General features: G+C 38.9%; 1 long non-coding RNA gene across 1 annotated transcript in view; it reads left to right on the forward strand.

Annotated features, from left to right (window-relative positions):
• The window catches only part of LOC116541715, a 6789-nt gene extending 937 nt beyond the window's left edge, over positions 1-5852 (forward strand). Inside the window, exons 2-3 of the long non-coding RNA XR_004264910.1 lie at positions 2437-4272; positions 5796-5852. This is a non-coding gene — a long non-coding RNA (uncharacterized LOC116541715). The remainder of the gene's footprint in view (positions 1-2436; positions 4273-5795) is intronic.
• The last annotated feature ends 3399 nt before the right edge of the window (positions 5853-9251 follow it).

A 9251-nucleotide genomic window follows, 5' to 3' on the forward strand; every position in this document is an offset into this window, starting at 1 on the left:
GATAAAAATATACAAATTAGTCAATTATGTTTTTACAGTTTAATTCATATTTAATAAAAATTAGAAACAAAAAAAAAAAAAAAAAAAAAAAAAAAGCAATATTCCAAGTGAGATTTATTTTGTTCTGTTCTTTTTTTTTTTATTAGTGGCCTTTTAAGCTGCAAAATATAATTAAATATGAATTAAACTGTAAACACATAATTGACTCATTTGTCTATTTTTCTCAGAGACAAAGGCACAGTGCTAGTTTCCTGTGAAGACATTCTAAACCATGTTAAAACTTGTCCAGTTTGTAACTGGCCTTTAGAATTTGTATAGGGCTTATTTTCTGCCCAGAAACTGATGTTATTATGTCTCTTCCAGCTATATTAAAAATGATTTTTTTCTTATATGTTTACATCAGATCTAAAGCCCTCACAAAACATGAAGACATATTTAAATGTAATTGTTTTTGCTGATTCTCTGGACATGATTCTAAGGTAGATAAAATTAAGACTTCATTAAGAGTTGGTCATTTATCCAATGTCTATCTATGATCATTGTTGTCCACACACTGACTTAAGATTGCCTCCTCACGATTCATGGCACAGCATTGTCAACAATTTCAAAAGTGTTTTCACACTCTCATTTTGCTTGGATCCTCACTAAACCTTGTGATGTACTCAGAGCAGATTCTGGTTCCATCTGACACACCAATGTCACTATTCTGAAGAGAAGTTTGGTATTCTCTAGCAAAATCAAAAATGTACCCACCCTATGACCCAGCAATTCTAGGCATATACATGACAGAAACTCATGTGCAAAAGGAAAAATGTGTAAGAATATTTTAGAACAAGGACTGAAAAACCAAAACTCAAACTGACAATTACCTAAATATTCATTCTTTGGGAATATATACATTGTGGTATAGCCAGAAAATGGCATTTTATATATCCATATGAAAAGGTCACAAAAATAGAGCGAAAAAAGCAGGATACAGAAATACTGGCATAGTACACTATATGGGTAAAAGTTTAAAATATGAAAACCAGATATATTTTGGGGATAAACATATAGTGAAAAAATAAACTTGTTATCAACTACAGTTCAGTGACAAAAGGAAAAAATGGGGTTGGAATAAAATAAGAACTAAAAGTATATCTCTAACATTTTATTTCCTTTACAAAAAAAAAAAAAAAGGCAGGGGGGACAAAAGAAGGAGAAGGAGCAGCAGCAGTGTGGCTTGGGAGTCAGACATACTGATTTAAGACTCCTATAGGACCTTTCCCCTCTCTGGACCTGTTTCATACTCTGTACAAATGAGGAGGTAGACTAGATAATCCCAAGGCCCGCACAGCTCTTAAATTCTGTTGTTCTGACCTTGCCACCAGTCCTTGTCTGTATATGTTTATGTCCTTAATTTCCATATACCCAGTTAACTATCTTCTATACATCTAAGTAAGAAATTGGCATTTCCTCTCCTGGTACAGAATGTTATGGGAATTAAAAAGAAAAACAAAGAAACATATTAGTTAAAATCTTTTTTTCCTTTTTCAGTAAGTGCCAGAAAGTGAAAGCAATATATTGGCTAATAATACTGGAAGAAACAGAGGGAAGAAGAGGCCTAGAGCCTCTCTAAATCCACAGATTCAGGATGGGCACAATGGCTCATGCTTAGAATCCCAGAACTTTGGGAGGCCAAGGCGGGCCAATCACCTCAAGTCAGGAGTTCAAGACCAGCCTGGCCAACACGGTGAAACCCTGTCTCCACTAAAAATACAAAAATTAGCCAGGCGTGGTGGTGGCCGACACCTGTAGTCCCAGATACTCTGGAGGCTGAGACAGGAGAATCACTTGAATCCGGGAGATGGAGGTTGTAATGAGCCAAGATCACACCACTGCACTCCAGTCTGGGAGACAGAGTGAGACTCCATCTCGAAAAAAAAAAAAAAAAAAAAAAAAAAAAAATTGATTCAAATGTTATAATCATGAAGTTTTTGCTTGTTTCATTTTGTGATTGCTTTTCCCCCTGTTGTACCTTTATTCTCATGCATATCTTCTCTATATACTTTCAAAGGTGGCTAGTTACAGGTCCAGGTTTATGACATTGTTAATGTAAACTTTAAACTACCAATAGATAAAAAGTTCCTCCACTTCAAATCCCAAAAACTACAGCTCTACACTCTCTTATAATTCCTATCATGGCATAGATGAGCACTGCAGATATTAAACCGGTTTCTGGATTTTATACTTATTTCCTATCTGCATTTTCCTACAAGAATAATATTCACTCACTGACTTATGATAACATTGTTTTACACTTAAATATCCCATTACACCTCACAAGTGTTTTGTTGTTCATTATATGACTAGAGCATCACAAAAAGCCTGTGAGGTGCATGGCTTATCAGTACTATATGCCACCCTCAATTACCTGTGCCTTTCATTTTGTTTCAGGAAATAATGGGTCCAAAAAGAAGAGAAGTTGACTGATTTCCTCATGTCTCACAGGCAATAGATGGTAGAATCGGAGTAAGAAGGTTCTCCAGTATCTGGTGCTTTCCCCTGAATTTGTTCACAATGTACAGCTCAGTGATGCCTGAGAAAACATCTTTGTTGTCCTGAGGCTGGCCAGAGATAGACATTTGACTCCATGGTTACTTGGAGAGGTGGTACATCCTCTTAGGGTAAATGGGCTCATGCTGGAAAGCACCACGGACCACCCAGGATCATGACAGCATTCCCAGGGTCAGAAGCAACATATGGAGAAACCCCTTATCCTGAATGCATCTAGGTCAGGTTTGAGCTGTAACTCCTGCCCAGATTTAGGGGAGCTAGAGCAGAAAGTTTAATGTCTGATATTGGGATCCCAAGGTTAGAGTTCCAGCCCCACTGCTGATTGGTTGTAGAACCTGGGAGACCTGCCACTTCCCTTCTCAGTTTCTTTTTGTGAGAAAGGGGAGGCAAACATCTGACCTCACAGAAGCACTGAAAGTTATCATCTGAAAGAATGGCCATAAGATTGTTACTGTCACCTCAGTTCTCTTCTTCTCCATTGCTTCTGTGGACTCTCATAGCAAATCCCTTCTAATTTGTCTTGAGAAGAAAATACCCAGGGCCAGTATTGCTTCTCTTAGCCAGCCAATTAGTCAAAAAAATACTTTCTGATGTCCCAGAAAGAAGCTTATCTGTGCTGGGCAATGTCTAGGATATGGAGAGGAATTCAACCACACAGCTGTTGCCTTTGAAGAGATCACAGAGAAGCTGTCATTCTGAGGGAACAGGAGGTAGCAGTAAATACTGTAACAAAGGGATAAAGGATATAAGAATACAAAGGAGCAATCAACTGACCAAGCTGTGGCATTAATTAAAGACTTCAGATATGAAACGTTTAAGTAAGTCCTAAAAAATTGAGCATGTTTTCACCCAGGTAATGCAGTGAGAGGAAGCGCCTTCCAGACAGGAGAAACAAGTACAAAAACCAAGAGACTTGAAACAACTTGGACTGTTGAAGGAAATGGCCTGAAACATAAGAAGCAGGAAGTAGTAGTAAATAGTGCAGTAATAAATAGTTAAGCTAGAAAGCTGGAAAGCAGCCAGATCATGAGGGGCCTTGCATGCTGGGCTGAAAAGTGGTCTTCATTCCAGGCAAATTATGTAATGCTGTCATGCAGTTCAGTAGCCCCATTTGTCATGCAAAATTACAGACTACGTTTCCATTTCGTGAAACTGCCCACTTTAAAAGGCAACATCAATTTCAGACAATACTGATATGTTAATATTTATTCCAAAAGCTGCCTTTCCTTGTGCAGGGATAGTTTTCAACAATCACTCTTGAGACATCTGCTTTTCGTGCCCTGCAGCTAGTGGTACTCATGTGTGCAGGGCACTCACATTTTAGTGAATGAGGGGAAAAAAAGCGAGTGACAGGCAAGGAATAAGAGGTGAGGTTTAGAAAACTTTGGGGTTCTCTACCCTTCTCCCAACCATCCCACTATTCTTCAATTCTTTTCTCTCTTCCCATGCAGAATGGAATCTCCTAAGAAACAATCACACTCTCACACAGGGTAACTAATAGTATTCCAAGTATCTGAGGATTGGAAAGAAGTGGGCCAAGAACCATTTGAATTACTGTGTGGGTGAACCTGATCGTGTGTGCACGATGATTTGTCTACTTCAGTGTTTAAGCAAGGGGGGGCCCTAAAGCCAACGAACATCCACAGTAATTAACAAATATTCAGCAAATAATAAATAACAGATGTCTATGGGAACCAACAGTTTCAATAGCCCTGGGTGAGTGGGATGAGCAAAGGCTCTGCAAGGTCAGTACTATGCTAGGGTGGGGCTTGATTACTGAGGACCCTGCTGAGGCCACCTGCACCAGAAATATTTTGTGTTCCATAGGTAAACGCTGGTAAGAAGAGGCAGATCACTGAATGGTAGCATCTGGGTAGTGCTTGGCTATGTATGTGTAATACAGAGGACTGATACAATAGAGCTGTAGGTTAACTCGGGCTCTCCTTTCATTGGTCCTGACTTCCTTCTTTTATTTTAGTTTTTTAGAGATGGAGGTCTCACTATGTTGCCCAGATGGGACTTGAACTGCACTCAGGGATCCTCTCACTTCAGCCACCTCAGCAGCCGGAAATACAGATAATACACCAGCACCGGCCTCTAATTTCCTTCTGTATGCGTAGTCAACCAAGTTTTGAACTAGGCTTTCAGCAGCCTACCTCCCTTCTCTCCTGTTCATGAAGACACTCTTTGTAACACTTCCACTTGTTTTCTGCTGTGTTATAGGGTGGGGACAGAAAATTTAAAAAAATAACCTCTTACCTTCTAGGTGTTTGCTGTTGGTCTGATGATCTCATTCATAACATTGGGGTGGGTTGAAAGAAACCATATTGTCCCTCAAAATCTTTCCAGCTTTAGAGACGTCTAAGGAAGAAGTGAGTTGCTGGTGCTCAGACTGGTGGACACATGACTTTGATACAATGAAAACAAAGTCATGTAAGGGTTCTTGGTGGTAGGCAGGTTTATTCAAAGGAGCTGAAAAGCAAAAAAAGTATAGTGGAGGAGCTGACATTTGAGATTAAGTGAAAAAAAAATTGTCACAGAGATTTACGAGGCAGGACAGAGGCTGAAAAGGACTTCCAGGACATTACACTCTTCGTTTACCTCCTACCTCACTGGTAGTGACTTCTCTGTCTCTCGTTTGTGTCTCCTCTTCTCTCTGATCACTTTAAGATCCAGGGCTCTGTCCATGGTCATCTGTTGTTCTCTATGTACACCCACTCCCTAGGGTGATCTCATACAGTCCCACGGTTTTATGTATCATTTACATGGAGAAATTTCCAACTTTTATATCCAGCTTAGCCAGACCTCTCCCATAAACTGCACACTCATATATCTAACAACTGCTCAACAGCCTTACTTAGATGTCCTAAAAACACCTTCAAACTGAACTTGCCCAAAACTGATGTCCTAGCCTCTCCTCTTCCTAGCACCCATCCAAACCACAGCCTTCTTCATCTCTATCAGTGGCAACAACTCCATCTTCCCAGTTGTTTTTTGGAGCCATCCATGACTCCTTTCTTTCCTTACATTTCACTTGTAGTTTGTGAGAAAATTCTACTTACTCTTCCTTCAAAATATACCCCAAATTTAAATATCTCTCACCACCTCCATTGTTACGTCTCAGATATCATCATTTCACACACTGGATACTACAATACTCTAGTTTCCCTGCTTCCTCACTTTCTCCCCTACAGCCTGTCCTCAAAACAGCAGAGAGATTTTTTAGAAATATAAGTCAGGTCAATTCTCTACTGAAAATCCACAGTGGCTTTGTGGACATGGGATACAACACCCAGGTTATACTTCAATGATGAACTTATGTGGCTTCAGCTCTCACTCTTTAGATTGCCTCAGCTGCTGAAAGCAACCTTGTCCAAGGCTATACCTCTTCCTGAGGCAGTACATATCCAAAGACTGATTAATATAGGAATTTAAAGGCCTGTAAATATTACCCCAACTCTGAAGGGCCATTCTAGCTCCACAGCTTCCGGTGGATGTGACTGATGCTGCCATTGAGTCTTTTTCAGAGCTTCACTTCTTTCTTTGTCTTCCTGCTGGTTTCTCATTTCTTCCCCAGTATTGACCCCAAGGGCACTGCTTAATACATTTTCTACAGGATTAACTTTGTTTCAGGGTCTGTTTCCTGAGAAAACCCAACTTGTGATAGGCTCCCCATTTCATGCAGAGTAAATGCCAAGTCTCTACAATGCCTTATATGATTTAGAACCTATTTCTTCTCTGACTTCTCCTATGTCTTTCTACTTCACCTATGTTGCTACACCTAAATCAGTCTCCCAGTTAATCTTTGAACATGCCAAAGATGCATCTATCTCTTAGGGCCTTTCGTCTAGCAGTTCCTATTGCCTAGAAAGTTCTTTCTCTAGATATATGTTTGGCTAACTCACTTCCTTCATTTATTTGCTCAAATATTACCTTCTCCATGAAGTCCACCCCAATCTCCCTATTTAACATGATGACCTACCACTTATCTTTCTTCTTACCTTGTTCTAATTTTCTTCTTTTTATAACAGTTATCACTTTTTTGACATCCCACATAATTTACTTATTATATTTATTTTCTTATTGTTAGCCTCCCCTTGCTTGAATATAAGCTCCATGAAAACAGGCATATTTTGTTCATGAAATATCCCAAGTGCCTAGTATAGTGCCTGGAACAAAGTTGGTACTGAATAAATATGTTGAACAAATGAATGAATAAAGTGGATTTAACAGAAGGAACAAAGTGCATGTAGAAAGAGAGTGACAGAAAGGGAAGAATATGAACGAGTCATGGAGAAAATCACAGCTATGGATCACTTGGACTTCTCTCTTGGTGCTACTTTTCTTTATGCAAATATTAGCAAAAAAATAATAATTAGAGTATCACTTGGCATCAAGAGACCTAGTTTCAGTCAAGCACTCTTACTTGCTGTGTGACTCTGATTTCCTTTTTCTCTTTAATTTCCTTATCCGAAAAATGGAGTTAATAACACTCAGCTTCCAGTATCCTGCGAAGATTAAGATGTACCCAGAATATAGTAGGTGTTCAACAAATGTTTACTGACATCCCAACATCCTCTGAAGACAAATGATTTAAACTTATAATGCAAATGTCTTATAGTATGTGCTTGAAAATGTAACCAGAAAAATAGGTATACACATTCATTACATTATATATGAGCTTCAACTTTCTTATATACCTGTTTCATAGATTTGGGGTACAGGAAGAAATCTGCCCCATTTCCACTGAATCAGTGACCTCTTAGCCACTTTACTGGCTTTCTAGGATAACAGTAGAAAACATATTTAAGGCCGGACCCAGTGGCCTGTAATCCCAGCACTTTGGGAGGCCAAGGCAGGCAGATCATCCGAGGTCAGGAGTTCAAGACCAGCCTGACCAACATGGTGAAACAACGTCTCTACTGAAAATACAAAATTAGGCATGGTGGTGCACGCCTGTAATCCTAGCTACTTGGGAGGCTGAGGCAGGAGAAATGCTTGAACCAGGGAGGCAAAGGTTGCAGTGAGCCGAGATCATGCCATTGCACTATAACCTGGGCAACAAGAGCAAAACTCCGTCTCAAGACAAAACAAAACAAAAATTAAAAACTCCAAAATAATACCAGAAAACAATAGAGATATAGTGTTAGCTGTGCAGAACAGGAGAGAGGAATCACAGGCCCTAGGTCTCAATGTCAAACACATTACTGAATTAATAGCTATGAATAAATGGCATCAGCTATTCCAACCTTTCAACTTTTTTTTTTCTCTCTAGAACACTCCTTCCTCAAATCATTGTATGAGCTGGCTTCTTATAATTTAGTTATTTGCTAATATCCCATCAGGCCTTTCTCTGACAACCTTTTGCTGAAGTAGTGCCCTTATTTCAGTTATTCTGTATCCACTGCTCTGTTTTTTTGTTCTTCATACAATTTATCACTCTCTGAAATTATATAGGTTATTTGTCTACATCTTTGTTGCCTTTCTCCCCTCTAAAAATGTAAACTCCCTGACAGAATGGACAGTATTTATCTCCTTCATCACTACTAGGCCAATCCATCAAAAAGTAGCTGAAGGAATGGATGAATGAGTGATTGCATTCAGGGTAATACCCTGCTCTCTTAACTGCCCAGTAATGTTATAAAGATTAATGAGCTCTCTGGGAAAACAATCTCAGTTCTTAGGAGAGATTAAGAGAGCTATGCACATCCAAAGAATTATTTAAATAATTTCTTTCACATTTCAGTAACAGAATTTCTAGACCTATATTCACTAGTTAAATGTCACTGGAGCATTGCTAAATATAAAGGTTAACCAAAAGGACATGCAGTCTACCCTATTGAGAACTAAAAAGAATTCACCTTTATTAAACATCTGTGCTGCACTATGTTGCATGCTAAGGATATAGCTTCTCATATACCTCTAAACAGAACAGGGCAAAGAGTGTTACTTTCACTATCAAGATGAGGAGTAGACTCACAAAGATTAGGTAACTTGCCCAAAGTTACAAAGCTATTAAAACCTGAAATTAATGTCCAATCAATCAGCTGAACTTATTATTATTATTATTATTTGCTTATTTCATCCTCCCTTGGGGAGCATGTGGCCCTAATATCTGTGCTTCTTAGGCCAAGATCAAGCATACCATCTCCATTGTTGAAATGTACTATTTGAAAACAGTGAAAGAAGAAAATAAAGCTTTGCTAGTTTAGTTACTGGTTTTGTGAAATCCCAGTGGAAAGAGATTGGGGTAATTTGGAACTCTGTATAACTGGAAAAGCCAATTTTTTTGCCCCAAACTAAGTGTACTGAGAACAAGGGTAAGGAGATGGAAGACTTATCAGGAAATAAGATTAGGGGCAAGAAAAACCTAATTTCCCAGATCGGTGTTTCCTAATCATTACTGATAAGAATCACCTGGGGTATCTTATACAGCTGCCCCCAGGTCCCTTCCCAAGAGATTTTGAATAATTATATTTAAGATGGGTCTCAGCAGTTTATATTTAACAATCACTCTAGGTAAATCTTATCAGGTAAGTACAGGAAATAATAATTCTGATCTGACTCAATTGCTACCTACAAATCAGTGATTTTCAATGTGGGAGCCCAGAACCAGCAGCATCAGTCTCATGTGGGAACTTGTTATAAACATAAGTCCATGGACCCCACCCTAGACCAGCTAAATCAGAATTTCT

This window comes from Sapajus apella, unplaced genomic scaffold (assembly GCF_009761245.1).
Source record: "Sapajus apella isolate SASKATOON/1434 unplaced genomic scaffold, GSC_monkey_1.0 scaffold154, whole genome shotgun sequence".
In the NCBI taxonomy this organism is placed as follows: Eukaryota; Metazoa; Chordata; class Mammalia; order Primates; family Cebidae; genus Sapajus; species Sapajus apella.